Genomic DNA, 18,850 nt, shown 5'->3' on the forward strand with positions numbered 1-18,850 from the left:
GGAAGGACCTGCGGAAACAATAGAGGACCCTCTTCACTGGCTGTTGGTTTCTACTATAGCAAGCTATGGAGGTTTGACAATTTAGAGAAAGACACAAATCATATGATATTGTTTATATGTGGGATCTTTAAAAAGGGTAAAAATGAACTTATCTACAAAACAGAAATAGAGGTACAGTTGTAGAAAATAAACTTATAGTTACCAGGGGGTAGGGGGGAATATTGGAAGATTGGGATTGTCATATACTCACTACCATATATAAAATTGATAACTAATAAGGACCAACTGTATAGCATAGCTGGGTAGACATTTTAGCACAGGGAACTCTACTCAATACTCTGTAATGACATATATGGGAAAAGAACCCAAGAAAGAGTGGGTATATGTATATGTGTAACTTACTCACTTTGCTGTCCATCTGAAACTAACACAAGATTGTGCATCCACTATACTCCCATAAAAATTACAATTTTATGTATGTGTTTTTGGCTGTGCTTGGTCTTAATTCCTGTGTGGGCTTTTCTCGAGTTGTGGGAAGCAGGTGCTACTTTCTAGTTGTGGTATGTGGGCTTCTCATTGCAGTGGCTTCTCTTGTTGCAGAGCAGAGGCTCTAGGGCCTGGGGGCTTCAGTAGTTGCAGCTCCCAGGCTCTAGAACGCAGGTTCAATCATTGTGGCACATGGGTTTAGTTGCCCTGTAGAATGGGGATCTTCCCAGACCAGGGATTGAATCCATGTCTCTGTATTGGCAGGCAGATCGTTTACCACTGAGTCACCAGGGAAGCCCTACTCCCTTAAAAATTAAATGAAAAAAGAAAAGATAAAAAAATAAAAGTTTGTCACCTTTCTGTATGTAGCTGGGTATTCTGATTTCTAAATTGAGACTATGTTTGGTGAATCAATATGTTTTTTTTTGTTTTTTTTTAAGTCTCAAGTGATCAGGGTATGGATAAAGGCCTGTCTTATTGGCTCAAAAGATGCTACATTCATTTCCTGGGGCTGCTGGGACAAACTACCATGATCTGGGTGGCTTGGAGCAGGAAACATTTATTCTCTCACAGTTCTGAAGGCTAGAAGTCCAAAGTCAATAGGACCTAGTCAGTAGGGCAATGGTGTATCTAAAAGTGCTAGAGGGTCATTTGTTCCATGACTTTCTCAGCTTCAGTTGTTGCCTACAATCCTTGTATTCCTTGGATTGCAGGCACATCTCTGCCTTCCTAGTTACATGGCCATCTCTCTCTGTGTCTTTGTCTTCATGTGGTATTCTCCTGTCTGTGTGTATATTTTTGTATCTCATCTTATAAGGACACCAGTCATATTAGATTGGTGTCGACTCTGTATAATGTCATCTTAACTTACATTTGCACTTAATCTGTCTGCCAGACTCAGTCTTTCCAAGTCCTTCTCTCTTGTAAAAATTTTGTGGACCAAGTAGGACTGATGGTCAGTCGGTGTACATCAGTTCAGTTATTCAGACTGATTTTTTAAAGATTATTATTCTTTCTCAGATTTTTATTTTATATTGGAATTTAGTTGATTTACAATGTTGTGTTAGTTTTCAGTATACAGCAAAGTGATTTAGTTGTGAATATACATATATCTATTCTTTTTTAGATTCCTTTCCCATATAGGTTATTACAGATTATTGTATAGAGTTCTCTGTGCAGTAAGTCCTTGTTTATCTATTTTATATATAGCAGTGTGTATATGTTAATCTCAAACTCCTAATTTATCCCCCATACCTTCCCCTTTGATAACCATAAATTTGTTTCCTCTGTCAATCTGTTTCTGTTTTGTAAATAAGACCATTTGTATCATTTTTTTTAGATTTCACATATAAGTGATACCATATGATTTTATAATTGCTTTTAAAATTACCCTTTCCTGACTGCATAATATCTGTTCAATTTTTTCTGCTGCTTCAGCACATTTTATACTGTTTAATGATGGTATTTTCATGAATTGCTTGAAATAATTGTCTACAAATTTCCTCCACTTGACAGTGTTTTTCTTGAGTCCTTTTTGTTTATAATGGTTTCTCTAAAATGTATTGATTGCAGTAGGGCCTCACATGGTGTTTTTTTGAATTGAATTGAGTATTCACAAGAGTAGACAAGGGTCAGCTTCTTTAAGTGAATCTTGAAGTATCCCAGTTTCTTGGAGGACATCTTTAAATTAAAATCCTCAGCAAAGTCAAGGGAAGCTACTGCAGGGGAGTGACAGCTTACTCATCCTCTTGAAATGCAATTTAATCTTTTTCCCTTACCTGCCCAAAGTCCTAAAACAACTCTATTTCCTTTGCCCTCATTGACTGATTAATAAATCAACAAATTAAAAACTATCCAGTATGGTATGATTTTAATCATTCCAACATGTGGCTCACTAGGGCAGTGATTTTCAAAAGGGTTGCAAGATTTTTTTAAAAGGAGAACAATGAAACATGTATATTATCAAGTGTGAAACAGATCGCCAGTCCAGGTTGGATGCATGAGATAAGTGCTTGGGGCTGGTGCACTAGGATGACCCAGAGGGATGGAATAGGGAGAGAGGTGGGAGGGGGGTTCAGGGTGGGGAACACATGTAAATCCATGGCTGATTCTTGTCAATGTATGGCAAAAACCACTACAATATTGTAAAGTAATTAGCCTCCAACTAATAAAAATTACTGAAAAAAATAATAGTAATAATGATGTTCATAATTATATTGACTAACATTCATTAGGTCTGTGTCTTTTCTATGTACTTGTCTTGTTTATTTATCTATCAATTCCACGAAGTAGGAAGAATTATCATTCCGATATTACAGATGAGAAAAGTAGGTTTATAGAGTTTCATTCCCTTCCCTAAATTCACACAGCTAGTAAGATGTGGTGATTGCAATTATATGATTGTTCTTCTAATGACTGTTACAGTCAATTAATCAACATTGCTTTTAACTGTTAATGTTTCTTCAAATAACTTTCTTAAGGCGAGATTTTAAAATTCTTACCTATGTGACAGTTCTTTTTGGAGAACTATTGCTCAGACTTGAATTTCTTATCCTGCAATCTGAACATTCAGATAATGATGCAATAAAATCTTTTATGGGACACTCCTCAAGATGGTTATATGCTAAGGGAGGGAATAAGATATATTTTCATAACTTTTGACTCCTATCAAGTACTTTCCTTCTCGGAGCAGCATAGAAAAACCCTGAAATTGCGGCTCATAAGGAGGGCAATCTGCAATTATTTACTGAGTCATCCCAACAATATCTCGCTTTATCATTTTTGTGGAAAGGCATAATAGGAAAACACCCAAACTTGTGTGAACATTTTAAAAGCCCTCCTCACTAGGGGAGGGAGGAAACTAAGTTTAGATAATTGCAAATTCCGTTTCAGTCTGTTATGTTCCAAGTAAATGTTCTGTCTCAACATGGATTACATCTTATCTTTAGAAATGATTGAAGCTATTGCTTTTCCTTGTTGGAGTGCTGGTCTTGTTCCCATGTGAGAAAAGAGAGGCAGGCAAAGAAAACAGGGCTGAGGATCTGCAGCATCACCCATGCTCTCAGCTGCAGGGGAGAGGGGACCTTTGGGGAAATTACTTGGCATTTAAAGCAAGTGGTTCCCAAGGCAGCTGCTGAATGGAGCTGAATATTTTGTTAAATGATTTTCTTCTCTGACCTTTATTACTAATAAATCTTCTTTAAGCATTTATAGAGTGAAAAGAAAGGTTGTTTTTATTAATCTCTCTTCTTTTTGCCCATAGAACCCAAAGAAATGGTGTTGCCTGGCAAGAGATTTGCTATACTTCATGAAAAATCAGAACAAGGTAATGCTTATTTTGAATTGACACATATTTTTTCAGTCTGTTTAACACTGATGCATTCAACTAGTTGGTTTTTTCTTGATTCCTTGGTTTAGCTATTGGATAATCAATCAGAAAAGTAAATCATTATCTGAAAAGTAGAAGGAATGATTTTTGATGATCATCATGTTGAGGAAGTAGATGGTAAATTTTAAAATATATATTAGCTTAATGCATTGTGGATAATGATTAATTTTCTGACACTATACTTGGATTTGTTTAAATGGGTGGGTAGGATCTTGACTGTCCCCAAGCCCTGGGCCATGGACAGATGCTGGTCTGTGGCCTGTTCAGAACCAGGCTGCACAGCGGGAGTAAGTGGTGGGCAAATTAGCAAAGTCGCTCCCCATCACCCGCATTACTGCCTGAGCTCCACTTCCTGTCAGATGAGTGGCAGCATTAGATTCTCATAGGAGCACAATAAATATAATGCCCTCGAATCATCCCCAAACCACTCCCGCCCTCCATGGGAAAAATTGTCTTCCACAAAATCTTTGGTCCCTGGTGCCAAAGAGATCGGGGACTGCTGTTGTACTCTATTTGTTTGGAAATAACTCCAATTAGTGTATCATATTTACAAATAATGGACAATGAGAATTAGTAAATATTTTACAAGATTTTCTTTTTCTTTAAGCACTAGTCAGATGGTTTAATATATTGTTTCTGGAATAGGCAAAAAAATTTTAGTACAAATTCCTGGAAAAACTTCATTGAGTTTGATGGAGACACTCTTATGCAAAGCATATATTTTCTTCGGAAAGACTGAATTATATCATGCAGTTGTTGAATAGCATGCCTGATTATACTCAACAGATTGCATGTTTAGTTGCTAAATTTTCCAACTGAGTGTGATTTATTTACATACGTGGGCCCTAGAATGTGAACGCTCAGGCAAATATTCTAATGACATATATGCATAAACAAAGCAGAGCATAGATGCATGTATAAAATGTATGTTTCATGAATAAAACTCCTGTCTCAAAAGAATTTTTACTAGAAAGTGTTGAGAAGGTTAGAATTATGATGGGAACTAAAGTCATCTATCTGTATTATCTGCTTATATAACTGTGAAGATATGATGTCACTTTACATATATGAACAGACATACTGGATTTGTTGAAATGTATAATAGGCTGCCTACTAATTGGAACCAATTGGGCTCTGTTTTTGACAAATTGATGAATTCCTAAAAAAAAAATGAGTGCTGAAACAAAGGAAGCCTTTGAATTGAATGGACATCAGCCAAAAACTAGGCTCTGAACTTTAATTTGCAGTGGAGCAAAAATAAATTGCTAGTTTGAATTACAAACTGGGGTGTTTCTGTTTATTTCTGGCTTTAGTTAATGCTTCAAGGGAGGCATAAACTCTTTAAGGAAGTAGCTTCTCTCCTCTAATGGAGATTTGTGATTGTAGGCACTCTATACTAAAGTGTTAAATCAAACTGTAAGGTATTTTTTAATGGCTAATGAAATCAGTTGAAGTTTTGCTTTATCAAAAATATTAACTGTGACTCCTCAAGAAGAGCATTATAATAAAAATTGATATCTAGACAGTATATAGAAGTGGTTGAAGCTGAGCACTGTGATATAAGCATAGGGACATGGAGGGTAGAAAACTGCTGACTGAGAGGGCATTAGTGGAAGATGACACAGTGAGACAGAGAAGGAAACACGCTGAGATGGAGATAATGAAGAGGGTCAAGGGTCCACGCCCTTTATAATGAAAATAAGGATGAAGAGAGGATGCACAGACTACCCAGGATGCACTCATGTGAAATGTTTCTTTTTTCCAAAGGTATGTATATACTAATACATTCAATCTTATTAGACTTTTATTTCATTTATTTAAGATAGGGATAAACTTACTTCAAACTGAATGTAATCAAGAAAAAGGTGAGGCGAAGGAGGGAAATTCCCATTAATGTGGCAGAATGTCCAGCATTGTGTACCTGGAGTAACAAAATTTGCTTCTTCCCAATGTGCAAATAAAATTGGACCAGTTCTGTATGTTGGCAGTCCAAGTACTTTGCTCTGATAATGCTCCCAAAGAGATTATGCTATAGGATACTGGTGTTTGTGTGGAGGCTGGGAGTGGGGTGTGAAGGAGAAACTAGGGTGGGAGAAATGGTGTTCATGTCATCGCCTTACTAGGTTGGTCCTTTGGACCCATTGAAATACAGGTGTTTGCAACTTGATAAAAAATTCCTGTTAATAAGGCAAAGAGTGGTAATGTTCTGATGCTCTGTCTCTATTATCCTAAATGGGATATATGCGTTTCAATTTCAATGTTTAAATAGTACAAGTTCAAGGCATATTAGTAAAGCTGTTATTTTTGGACAAATGGGGCCATTCAACTTTTCTCAGTTGCGCGTGATGACTAACACACTCATTTTGAGTACCATTAACTCTGGCAATGGGGCTTGGAGAGCAATCTATTGGGCTGGCAGGCACTTTTGTGTGTGCAAATACCTGAAAGTTCTACATTTGACTTTTAAAAAAAGGGTTTAAAAGTAACTTTTCATGTAGTGTTTTATTATTAAAGTCTCAGATGTCTGTTGGTTACAATGTTCTTAATTCCCAAATAGAGACAACTTTACCTAGTCAGGTTAAAATACCCTTCTCTATACCTAGTGAGATTATGCACAAAAATAAAGACTGTTATTCTGTTCCATTTTAAACAGGCTTACATGTCCTCAAAATAGACTGAGTTTCAGTTAGGAAAATTTGATGCTTATAATTTATTTATATTATGTAGGAATATTAAATGTTAGTCTCATATACATTTAACTTCCCTATGGGAAAGTGAAATGGGATATTAAGGACTCAGCAATTTTTTGATGTACTCTATTGTCTATAAATAGGTTGAAATCTTGGCTTAATATAAATGCATTTTTTTGAGAATCAAAAATAAACTATCAAAAGGCTAGTGTACAGCATTATTTATGCTCTAGGGCACTAAGAAATAAGTGATAAATATATTGCTTAGAGATTGGTTTCATTGTGGTCTATTATTATTGGCTGTAGAATAGAACATTCTGTTGATATAATACATGTTGACATTTTTTAAAGGATAAAATTCTTTTGATATTTTAAGAGCTTATTACAATTATATTTTATATTATTTATTGCAAACTACTGTTAAGTAACAATGGCAAGTAAAGCATCAGATTTGCAGGTTGATCAATCAGTTAAAGGCCATGAATCACAATGAAAGTTCGAAATACCTCTACATGTGTGATGAAAGTGGTGATGTAATTGTTGTGATGCTTTGACTAATGCATGGACAATAGACACAGTGCTTTACAGAAATAGAACTGTAACATCAGACAGTCACCTCCTGAAGAGAATTTAAACTGAAAGTCAAAGAATAAATCATTGAACACCTTCATGGAGAAGTGATTAAAAAGTAATTCTGAAAGGTGAATTTACATAAGGAAGAGATGATAATTTCTATGAATTTACCTTTTCTTAAAAATGAGTTTTGTTATTTGCTGAAGTTCTTGGTACTCTTTACTCTTCTGAGAATTAGATTCAGCAGATACTCTATCTTTTTTAAACTAAAGAAAACGCCCATGTATAGTGTTAATGGAATAGTCATATAGAAGCCATTTGTTATTATTGTTCACTTGCTATGTCTGACTCTTTGAGACCCCATGGACTGAAGCTCACCAAGCTTGTCTGTCTATGGGATTTTCCAGGCAAGAATACTGGAGTGGGTTGCCATTTCTTTCTCTGAGGCGTCTTCCCAACTCAGAGATCAAACCCAGGTCTCCTGCATTGGCAGGTGGATTCTTTACTGCTGAGCCGCCAGGGAAGGCCTATAGAAACCATAGAATTGTCTTCTATGAATGTTCACATTCTTGCATTGTTTCCCCACCTATGTTTCTTACCGTGATTGTTTCTCTCTTCCTCCACGCTATACCCTAAACATTCCTGTCTTTCCTTATGCTGGAAATGCCATTTGAAATGCCCAGTCTTCTTTCTTCCTTATTCCAAAGCCTGTATAACCTTAAAACTGCTCTTTATGGAGCCTTCTGAGTTCCTCATCATGCTACAACTATTTCTCTTCCTTAACCCATATTTACTCTGTCAAGTAACCTAGATACACTATCTGTCACACTGTCACTGATTTATGAATATTGCTATATAATAGCTCCCTTGTGTGCATGTATTTATGCATGTATGTATACGTACATTATACAACTTTTTTATTTTGTGTAAAGGTACACACTGACATGGGACTTTCTTATCCTTTGGTGTGATTGTGAAAGAAGGTTCTTCTGTGGCCCACTTTTATTCCCACTTGTGAGTGAAGTAGACTGGCTTTGAAGAAGTGAAATTCTTGCATCTCTAAGATACTCATTGAAAGAATATTTAAAAGGTTCAAGAGGGAGGGTATATGCATAGCTGATTCATGTTGTACAGCAGAAACTAACATACCGTTGTAAAGCAGTTACCCTCCAATTAAAAAAAAGGCTCAAAGATTCCTTTGTACTATGAGGATTATAATTTAGCAGTGTTTTATATTAATCAGGACTAACTTAAGAACTTTCTCTCCCTTTATGATATCTTTTCAATGTGAATAATACATAAAATCAAATATTCTAATTTATAAAGCAAATAATTTTCAACTGTTGAAATACGTTTCCTTCATCAAAGGGAGGCTGCCTAATTCAGAGGTTGCACAAATTCAATTACCTATCAGCTCTGTGCCACTTTGCACATGCCACTGGAGAAACTCGAACCCAAGCTACTCAGTGAGGGCACTTTTGCCTAAGAGCAAAACACAGGTCCATAAGGACACTACCTATTGCATATCTTACATCAAAATCAATTGGGAAAAAAGTCATATTATAATTTGCCACCTCAGTCAACTTAATATTTATCTACTGTGTTCACTGATTTGATGACTGAATTGGAAATCCACTCCAGTATTCTTGCCTGGAGAATTCCATGGCCAGAGGAGTCTGGTGGGCTGCAGTCCATGGTGTCGCAAAGAGTCAGACATGACTGAGCGACTAACATTTTCTCTTTTTTGGTTTTTTTTTTTCATGTAGGAGTATGTTTGTCCCTTTCTTTCTCTGGATGTATGTTTTTAAAGCATTTAAAAATTACACCGCTAGATGTCAGCAGCAACCTCCTAGGGTTCCTGTGGCCTTAAATTGTAACAAAATTGGTACCTGATTAGAACATCTTATCTGAGAATAGTAAATATTCATTTTGCAAGTTTAAAAAATATTTTGAGATGTGAGGAAGATAAAACACTGTATAACATTTAAACATTATTTTTCAACTAGTTTTTGTTCACATGTGACAGGTTACCTTTTTTTCTTTTTTTTTTTAAATGTATTTTTAATTGGAAGAGAATTGCTTTACACTGTTGTATTGGTTTCTGCTGCACAGCAATGTGAATCAGATACACACACACACACACGCCCCCTCCCCTTGAGCCCCCCTCCCCTGGAGCCCCCCTCCCCCTCATCCCAGCCCTCTAGGTCATCAGAAAGCCCCAGGCTGAGTTCCCTGTGCTACACGACAGCTTCCCGCTAGTTACCTATTTTACACATGACACATGTCAGTGCTATTCTCTCAATTCGCCCTACCCTTTCCCTTACCCCACCGTGTCCATGAGTTCATCCTCTGCATCTGTGTCTCTGTTCCTGCCCTGAACATAGGTTCATCAGTACCATTTTTCTAGATTACATCTATATGCCTCAACATATGCTACTTGGGCAGGTTACTTTTGCTTCTGGTATTCTCTCAACCAACAAGGTGGCATGAAGACACATGTGTGAGGCTGAGGAATTTGTCAGACGTTGGACCTGATGCCAGAGCTGGACATTTCTGCTTTAACGCCTTATGACTCATTTACGCTGCGATGGCATGGGTGTTTGTGCTCTGGCATGTTTCATTCTGTTTGTGTAGGAGCAGTTTTGGAGCTACAACCTATCAGAAGATGGTGTGGTATTAATTTTTCAGCATCCACATCTGTGCACTGCTTCCTTAGTAATGTCTAAACTTTCCTGGATCTGCGCTCTTTTATTGCAAGATACTCAGAACATTTTGATAGATGCCAAACACCCATAATACTCTTCCAGTTCAGTTCAGTTCAGTGGCAAAGAGTCGGACACGACTGAGCGACTGAACTGAACTGAACTGAAAGAGCATTATGCGTGTTTGCTCACCAGTTGACAAAGACAATCTAGAAATATGAAAAGAATGCTATATGCTATTTTTCATGAATTATAATACATATGATTGCTGAATCCTTAAGATAGCAGTTTACAGTATCACAAATATTCTTTTTTCCAGCCATTAACTATAAATTATAGTATGGGCCAGTGTTCAGTAGATACTATTACATATTCATTATTTTAAATAATGCAGTTATTATTTGGTGAAATGAGATTCACATTACCAGGAAGATTCAGAATAATCTGTTGAATTTTAGTTATCAGTTGAAATTCAGTCTTAGGTGATTGGCTATGAGTTGACCAAGCATGAAGTAGATTTTTTTTTTTTTTTTTTTGAAGTAGATTTTTAAATGATTATTTGGTACAACAATTCCCATTTGGAACAACTTTTTTGGAAAAATTCTGCTTTCAGAGCATTTTAAAAAACACCTTAGCAAAAGTTGGAAAAGAGAACTGTGAAAACATTTCCTTTCCTGAAGCCAGTTTTATCAAAGAAAATACTAATATAGATGAAACACCCTTATCACTTCTAAGATTTAAAAAATCTTTAGTTGGTTCAGTGAGGGGGCTAACTTGACTAGTCCATAGGCTGAGGAAATAATTCCTTTCATATTGAAGTTGTTATATTTGAGAACTATTGGTTTAAGAGATTATCAGCAAGTTTCTTGTTACATTCCTATTTTAGAACTACCAGTGAAAAAGACTTAACCCAGGTTTTCCCCCAAGCATGTGGTTGTTACTCTAGTTATGCTTGTAGGTGATGGGGCAAGCATATGAAATCATGCTGCTGTTACTTGACCCATGTAATTTCTTCACATGGAGTAGGTGCTGTTGATACACGGAAGGTATGCTACTAGCCAGATATTCAGTTAAAGCACTTGCAACGTTGAACCTGGTGCAGAAGCACACGGCTTGCTCCACCATTACAGTACATTCCGCACTTGCAGTACTTACCCCTCCATCAGGGAGTCAGGGATGGCATGTGACTGGGGCGTCTGTCTTCAATCTGTCCCTTTCTTCACCTTTGGGAATAGTTCAGTGACTCAGATGTATGTGAAGTCTTTTGAGGTGGAGATGCTGACAGTTTCACGCAGACTGTTACAGCTCCGGATTAAGAAACTAACCCCCGCCTCTTCCAGCGCCGCTGGTGCATTTCTCCTCAGCATGTTCATTTGCCTGCGTGTTGTCACAGATCAAGTTAAAGCAGACAGAAGGTCAGGTTCCCTTTGGGCAGTTCCAGAAACCCAAACAACTCAGCCTGACATTCAAAGACCACTTCAGGACTTCCCTGGCAGTCCAGTGGTGAAGGCTCTGTGCTCCCAGCGCCAGGAGTATGGGTTTAATCCTTGGTTGAGGAACTAAGGTCTTGCATGCCACCACTCTGTGAGGCCAGTAAATAAATGCATAGAATAAAGCTGTTTAAAGACAAAAGAAGGACCACTTCGCTGCTGGTGCATCCCAGATTCTTCCAACCTCCTTTCCATCCGATTCCTCTTCCAGGTGTGGTCTCCTAGCCCATGCAACCTGCTTGAACACAGGCCTGTGTATGATTGACTTTTTTCTACCTGGATGACTTTGCATTTGCTCTTACATTTTTCTCCCCTCCCAACTTCTTATTAATTTCAGAGAGAATAATGTAGTAGGGACACTTTTCAGGAGCCAGTTGGCCTGGTTTGTATTCAAATCCCAGATAGGTGGTTTATTAGCTTGTTGCTCCCTGACCTAATGCAGGCTGTTTAACCCATGGGAGATCTCATATTGGTTTCTTCTACAAAACTATGAAAGAATACTTAAATAATTGAGTTAATGTTAATATTAGCTTATTAATATTAACTTATATATATTAGCTACTATATATCAACTCTATCAAGTCAGTCCCAAAATTTGCTTCCATAAAATTTGGTCTGAATACTTATCATTCTTCATACAATGATTATTAATCTCATTGGCACATATTTGCAATTTTACCTGCCTACCTGTCAGTATTTTTATATTTGATGATCTGTACAACTTGATATATTATTTTCCTCATCAAAAAGTAAGATAATAATACTTGCCATAGCCATACCAAGGGATATTATGAAGACACAATTGGAGGGACTTCCCTGGCAATCCAGTGATTAGGACTCTGCACTTCTGATGCAGGGCTATGGGTTTGAACCCTGGTCAGGGAACTAGGATCCCATATGCCATGCAGCATGGCCCAAAAAAACCCAAACAAAATGGAGAACAAGAATAATAGCAAAGTTATCTTTCATTCCTGCTTTTTTTATGTACAAAGAACTGAATTAGGAGATTTACTACCCTGAGTAATCACATAACACCTTACACATGTTTGATGCATGATGTCCAGGGAGGCAATGAATCCACATTTAATTGACGACAAGGAGATAGCAGAACATGCAAGTGCAAAAATCAATTAGAAATGGAAATGTGCTGAGTTCAAAAGAGAAGTTACAACTTGAGAAGGAGTTTTGCTTGAAGCTGTTTAAATGAATGAATGACTTACCTGAAGGAGAAAGTGCAGACAGAGAAGGGTAGCTATGAAAGAACCCACCACCCCCACCCACACACTGCCCACCCACACACACCACCCACCCACACACCACCCACACACACACCATCCACCCACACACCACCCACCCACACACCACCCACACACACACCACCCACCCACACAGCATCCACCCACACACCACCCACCCACACACCATCCACACACACACCAGTCAGAGGGGTGAACCTCACAGTCATGTGTTTCTCCAGTTTTTGTAAAAACAAGGTGTATAATAATGTTTTCTTGGAGCCAATGCATTTTTTCTTTTAAAATCCACAGTTGAAAGTAGCATCAGACATAGAAGCATTATGTCCGAAAATACTAGGACAAATAACATTTCTCATCCTAACTTTTGACCTGATGTAAATGTCATAACATCAACAATTAATCATGCAACAAAATTATTGCTGTCTATTTTTCATGGAAGAAGTTTGATATTTGATCTGATTGGTGATATGCTAGCTGGGCATATATCAGATATATCAATACAGGATGTGTGAAGGGCTTTAGAAGATCATGGATTATCCTTTTACTGTGATGGAAGTAAATAACTTTCCATTACTATAATATACTTAACTTTTGATACTTTTCTTGCTAATTTATTAAAATGGCTAAAAATTTGATAGATCAGCATTCTCTGTAGCCCTCACGAAACTTATGGTAGACATCGCATTTTCTTCGGGCAGCTGGGAAACCCATTCTGGGAATGCTGGCAAATGATGGGTAATAATAACAGCAAATATTGACTGCTTATTTGATGTCAGGCACTGTTCTAAACACAATATGAAGCATTAGGGTGTACTGTTACCTCTGTGTCAGTTTTGTCATTATTACTGTGGAACAAACACTTAATGAGCAAAACTCATTGGCACGGGTATGCAGATTATATGGGTGGTTTAACATGGTCTCAGCTGGGATTGCTCATGTTCTCTGCTGGAAAGTCGGCTGTGGGTTTTTGCTGATCTTGGCTGAGTTCTCTCATGTTTCTGGCTAACATACTGAACAGTGCAAAGTTGTAGAACATTTCCATCATCTTACTGTGTTCTTTTGAATGGTACTGCTCTAATTGGTCAGACATGAGAGCTTCTGCTCTAGTTAACAGGGTTCTGTTTCATTTATACTCACAGGAAAAGTCTGCCTTTTGTAGCCTGTCCTGCATTCTTTTCTAGGCCCTGGATATGTGGATAATGGTTTATTTTCTTGGCTACATTAGTTTTCTTTCTTTAGTCCTGCCTGACTTTCAGAACAATTCAACTCACAGAAGATATCCTAGTAACAAAAGATACCGCTCTGAAAATACTTGAGGGCTGTGTTCTCCCAGCAGAGTCCTCATTGAGCACTCATGGCTTCCTTTGACTTGAAAAGTGAACTCTGGTTGTGGAGTAGGTATTACTGCCTCAGAAAAGAAAAAGAATAACTTCCAGGCAAAAGGGCCTTTCTTCTCCCTAGGTGTAATTTTTCTTGAAAGCTTGTTTATTGATTTTCTTGGTAACAACTGAGCTTGCAGCTATAAAAGAAAAAAAAAAAAATAGAAGCAGGGAAATAATACCAACAATCAACAAGTTTATTCATCAGCTCTGTCTCATGTAGTCAGTCACACAGGACTATGAAATGAAATGTACCATATGCCCTAATCCTAGTTTTATTTCGGAGTTCATAGAATTTAGTTCATCAGAAGGGAAAGCAGATGCTTCAACTTTCAAGCAAGGTTCTATTCCCGTTATAAAAGGGACTGTGACTGAATTAATGTCATCGTGTGAGCAGAGTGCTGAAACTGGGGTGGACTGAAGTAGACATGGCTGCTTCATGGGATGGTACCTGGTACAATTAAAATGGTGTTGATTTTGATCTCTGATCAGTCTATCACATTGCCTGAAATAACCTCTACCAGCATTCATCCTATGGGAAAACATCTTAAATTTCTGATCTATGTGATAACACTTTTAAAAAGTTCTATCATCAGGTAATTTTGGAAAATGCTGAATTTTATATCTCCCTCCTGTAGTTTTATGACACACATTAGAATATTAGTCTCTGAAAATCCTGCTGCAAAGAAACCTGTTTAACTTTGTTTAACCCAGCGTTTCCTCCAGTTAGTGGACCATGGAACCTTTTCTACTTTAGTATACTTTTGTGTAATACTCATTCCACCCAGTGGCTAGGTTTCAAGGAAGCACACTTTGTGAAATGTTGCTTTAGAAGAAACCATGAATTTCTAAGAGGGCTTGCTTTAGAACACAAGAATTGCTGGGTATGAGTAACACTGTCAGTAACACGCATACTGACTGTGTGCGTGTGCGCGCGTACACACGTGCTCACTTGTGTCTGACTCTTTGTGACTCCATGGAGTAGCCCACCAGGCTCCTCTGTCTATAGGATCTCCGAGGTAAGAAATATTGGAGTGAATTTCCTCCTCCAAAGGATCTTCCCGACCCGGACCAAACCCGAGTCGCTTGTCTCTGGCATTGGCAGGAGTATTCTTTACCACTAGCACCACCTGGGAAGCACATGTTTGCTAACGAGGGCTATTTCAGGAGGCTTCCTGAGGAGTCAGATGATGGCCAACCACCTCCTGCAAGGTCTTTTCTGGGATGTGAGGCTTTGAGAGCTATGTTTCTAGGAAGGTCAATTTTATAAGGCATCAAAAGGTAGGTGATTTGCTGAAGAAAATTTTACTAGCCCCTGTGACTTCCAGATAGTGTTCAGTCACTTCCTCCCCCTTTGCATATAACCGTTTCTCAGAATAGTGGATCCTATCACTCTTTTTGCTTTCTCACTAACCATTCACTCTTTCATCTGGAATAAACTTGCATTCAATTTCTCATTCCAGTAAAACTCCTCTTTCTCAGATAGCTAGTTTTTTTTTTTTTTTTCTTTCTTTCTTCTTCTCTTTACCAAATGTAGTGACTTCTTCCTGGGTGAACTGATTACCCTCTTGGATTTTGGTTTCTACATCTTTCAAGTTCTACATTTGTATCTCCAGCCGAGGGCACTCATTTTAAGCTTCAAAATACATTCCTACTTTCAAACTTATATCAAAAATTGATCTTATTACAAACTTAGACTCTAAACCTCTTCCTCCTGTAGACCATTGGAAGAGCCATTATTTACCTAGTTGCCCAACCCCAAAGCCTAGGAACAGCTCTTAACTTTCCCTTGAAGTGAAGTGAAGTGAAGTCACTCAGTCGTGTCCGACTCTTTCCAACCCCATGGACTGTAGCCTACCAGGCTCCTCAGTCCATGGAATTTTCCAGGCAAGAGTACTGGAGTGGGTTGCCATTTCCTTCTCCAACTTTTCCCTTAGTCAATCACATTTCTCAAGATATTATCTCCTCTTTCTGATAATCTATATCTCCTTCCATACCTTAGGTGCTAGAGTCAAATCACAATGCTTCTACCTGATATCTGAGCGATCTTGAACAAGCTATCTTGTCTGTTATGCCTCAAATTCTCATTTGTTCACTGGGGATGATAGTAATGCCTAAGTGAATTATTGTGAGCTTGTGAAAATTAAACTGGAAAAATTAGAAGAATAGAATATTAAGTTGATTAAATTGACATTTTTTTGTTTCCCTAATGGAAGGAAGATGTAGTTATTTATTAATAGGTAGAAATTCTTAATGGGTTAACTAGTGTTTTTACAGGGGCAAATATATTTTAAAGTGATATAATAATAAATTCAACAAGAAAAACTAAAGTTGTGGTTTGGTTTTAATTCAAGGGAAGTTTTTATTAATAATTTTTCTCCTTTCATTATGCAATTAAGGGCTATTGTTGGGAAATAAAGAAAGGGAAATGAACTATCTTTACCATCCTTTAGGCTAACAGAATTGATTGTATATCTGATGAAGCAAATAAAAAAGAAGAACCTCAAAGTAGCATTTCTAGGACATTTTTATTATTGGTTCAATCAGGCCAGTGTGAAGCTTATAGGGTTAGCATCTTATAGGGTTAACCAGCAGGAACATTGTCAATACAAGATGAAACCCTGGTTGTGAATTTCAGTCTCCTATATATGTCTCTTATTTTTTGCTTGATGGTGAAAAGCCCTATTAAAAATTATATTATACATAGGATAATGCATAGAATAATGTAGGAAAGCTATAGAGCCATATGTACTCAGGCCTACCTACCATCAAAAGAAGAATGCATGACTGATGATAGTCATTCCTTCTTTCAATAAATATTAATGGCTTCCTAGTTGTTACTGTTGTTCAGTCACTCAGTCGTGTCCGACTCTGCGACCCCATGGACTAGAGTACACCAGGTGTCCCTGTCCTTCACCATCTCTCAGAGCTTGCTCAAACTCATGTCCGTTGAGTCGGTGATGCCATCCAACCAACTCATCCTCTGTTGTCCCCTTCTCCTCCTGCCTTCAATCTTTCCCAGCATCAGGGTCTTTTCCAATGAGTCAGTTTTTCGCATCAGGTGGCCAAAGTATTGGAGTTTCAGCTTCAGCATCAGTCCTTCCAATGAACACCCAGGACTGATCTCCTTTAGGATGGACTGGTTGGATCTCCTTGCAGTCCAAGGGACTCTTAAGAGTCTTCTCCAACACCACAGTTCAAAAGAATAAATGCTTTGATGCTCAGTCTTCTTTATGATCCAACTCTCACATCCATGCATGACCACTGGAAAAACCATAGCTTTGACTAGATGGATCTTTGTTCGTAAGGTAATGTCTCTGGTTCTTAATATGCTGTCTAGGTTGGTCATAGCTTTTCTTCCAGGGAGCAAGCATCTTTAATTTCATGGCTGCAGTCACCATCTGCAGTGATTTTGGAGCCCAAAAAATAAAGTCTGTCACTGTTTCCACTGTTTTCCCATCTATTTCCCATGAAGTGAAGGGACCAGATGCCATGATCTTCACTTTTTGAATGTTGAGTTTTAAGTCAGTTTTTTCACTCTCCTCTTTCACTTTCATCAAGAGGCTTTTTAGTTCCTCTTTGCTTTCTGCCATAAGTGTGTTATCGTCTGCATATCTGAGGTTATTGATATTTCTCCTGGCAATCTTGATTCCAGCTTGTGCTTTATCCAGCCTGGCAGTTTGCATGATCTACTCTGCATATAAGTTAAATAAGCAGGGTGACAGTATAGAGCCTTGACATATTCCTTTCCCAATTTGGAGCCAGTCTGTTGTTACACGTCTGGTTCTAACTGTTGCTTCTTTTTTACAAAAAATTAATTTATTTATTTTAATTGGAGGTTAATTACTTTACAATATTATAGTGATTTTTGCCATACATTGACATGAATCAGCCATGTGTGTACATGTGTCCCCCATCCTGAACCCGTCTCCCACTTCCCTCCCCATCCCATCTCTCGGGGTCACACAGGTTTCTCAGGAGGCAGGTAAGGTGGTCTGGTATTCCCATATCTTGAAGAATTTTCCACAGTTTGTTGTGATCCACACAGTCAAAGGCTTTGGCATAGTCAATAAAGCAGAAATAGATGTTTCCCTGGAACTCTGTTGCTTTTTTGATGAGCCAACGGATGTTGGCAATTTGATCTCTTGTTCCTTTGCCTTTTCTAAATCCAGTTTGAACATCTTGAAGCTCTCAGTTCACATACTGTTGAAGCCTACTGTTCATGTACTGTTGAAGATCTCTGGTATGGACCACTAATTCCTAATGCAGGGGATATGAAGTCCTTGCCCTACTGGATCTTATATTCCAGTAAGAAGAGACAGACAGTAAACAAAGTAAAGAATTGTACTGTATTTTAGACAAGGACTGTGGAGATGAGTAAAGCAGGAAAGAGGGACAAGGTGTCTTGTAATAGCATATTTAAAGAGAGAGGCTTGGAAACCTCACTAGGAAGATGCTGTTTGAGCAAAGACCATGGGGTCAGTGAGTGATTCTGATCAAAAGAATGAGTCGATCTGACTTTGCTTTTACCAGGATCGCTCTGGCTACCCTTTGAGAACAGATACAAGGGGAAATCAGTCATTAGGTTACTGCAATAATCCAGGCAAGAGATGGTAGTGGATGGGGCCAGGGAGGTATTGTAGTATCGGAGCTGGTAAGTGGCAGAGACAAGGTTCAGTGTTAGTATGCATGGCATCTTAGACGCCTGTGTTCTGATCTGCAGAAATGCCACGATTACCAAGGAAGCCTGAGAGAGGGAACAAAATCTAGAAACACCAGGGAAATAGCAGGAGAATCATTAGAAAGTCAAAGGCAACCCAAATAAGAAGAAGGTATGAACGCTATTCAGCATGGCAGAGAATTCAACTATGTGTCTGAAGGGGGTC

The 18,850-nt window shown here is 38.1% G+C and overlaps 1 protein-coding gene across 6 annotated transcripts in view; it reads left to right on the forward strand.

Moving 5' to 3' along the window:
- INPP4B (inositol polyphosphate-4-phosphatase type II B) overlaps window positions 1-18,850 on the forward strand; it is an 885,859-nt gene that overhangs the window by 141,868 nt on the left and 725,141 nt on the right. For all 6 annotated transcript variants that reach the window (XM_043485578.1, XM_043485574.1, XM_043485541.1 and 3 more), the window contains exon 2: window positions 3,749-3,811. The gene's annotated coding sequence lies outside the window, so the exon portion shown is untranslated. The remainder of the gene's footprint in view (window positions 1-3,748; window positions 3,812-18,850) is intronic.

This window comes from Cervus canadensis, chromosome 1 (assembly GCF_019320065.1).
Source record: "Cervus canadensis isolate Bull #8, Minnesota chromosome 1, ASM1932006v1, whole genome shotgun sequence".
In the NCBI taxonomy this organism is placed as follows: Eukaryota; Metazoa; Chordata; class Mammalia; order Artiodactyla; family Cervidae; genus Cervus; species Cervus canadensis.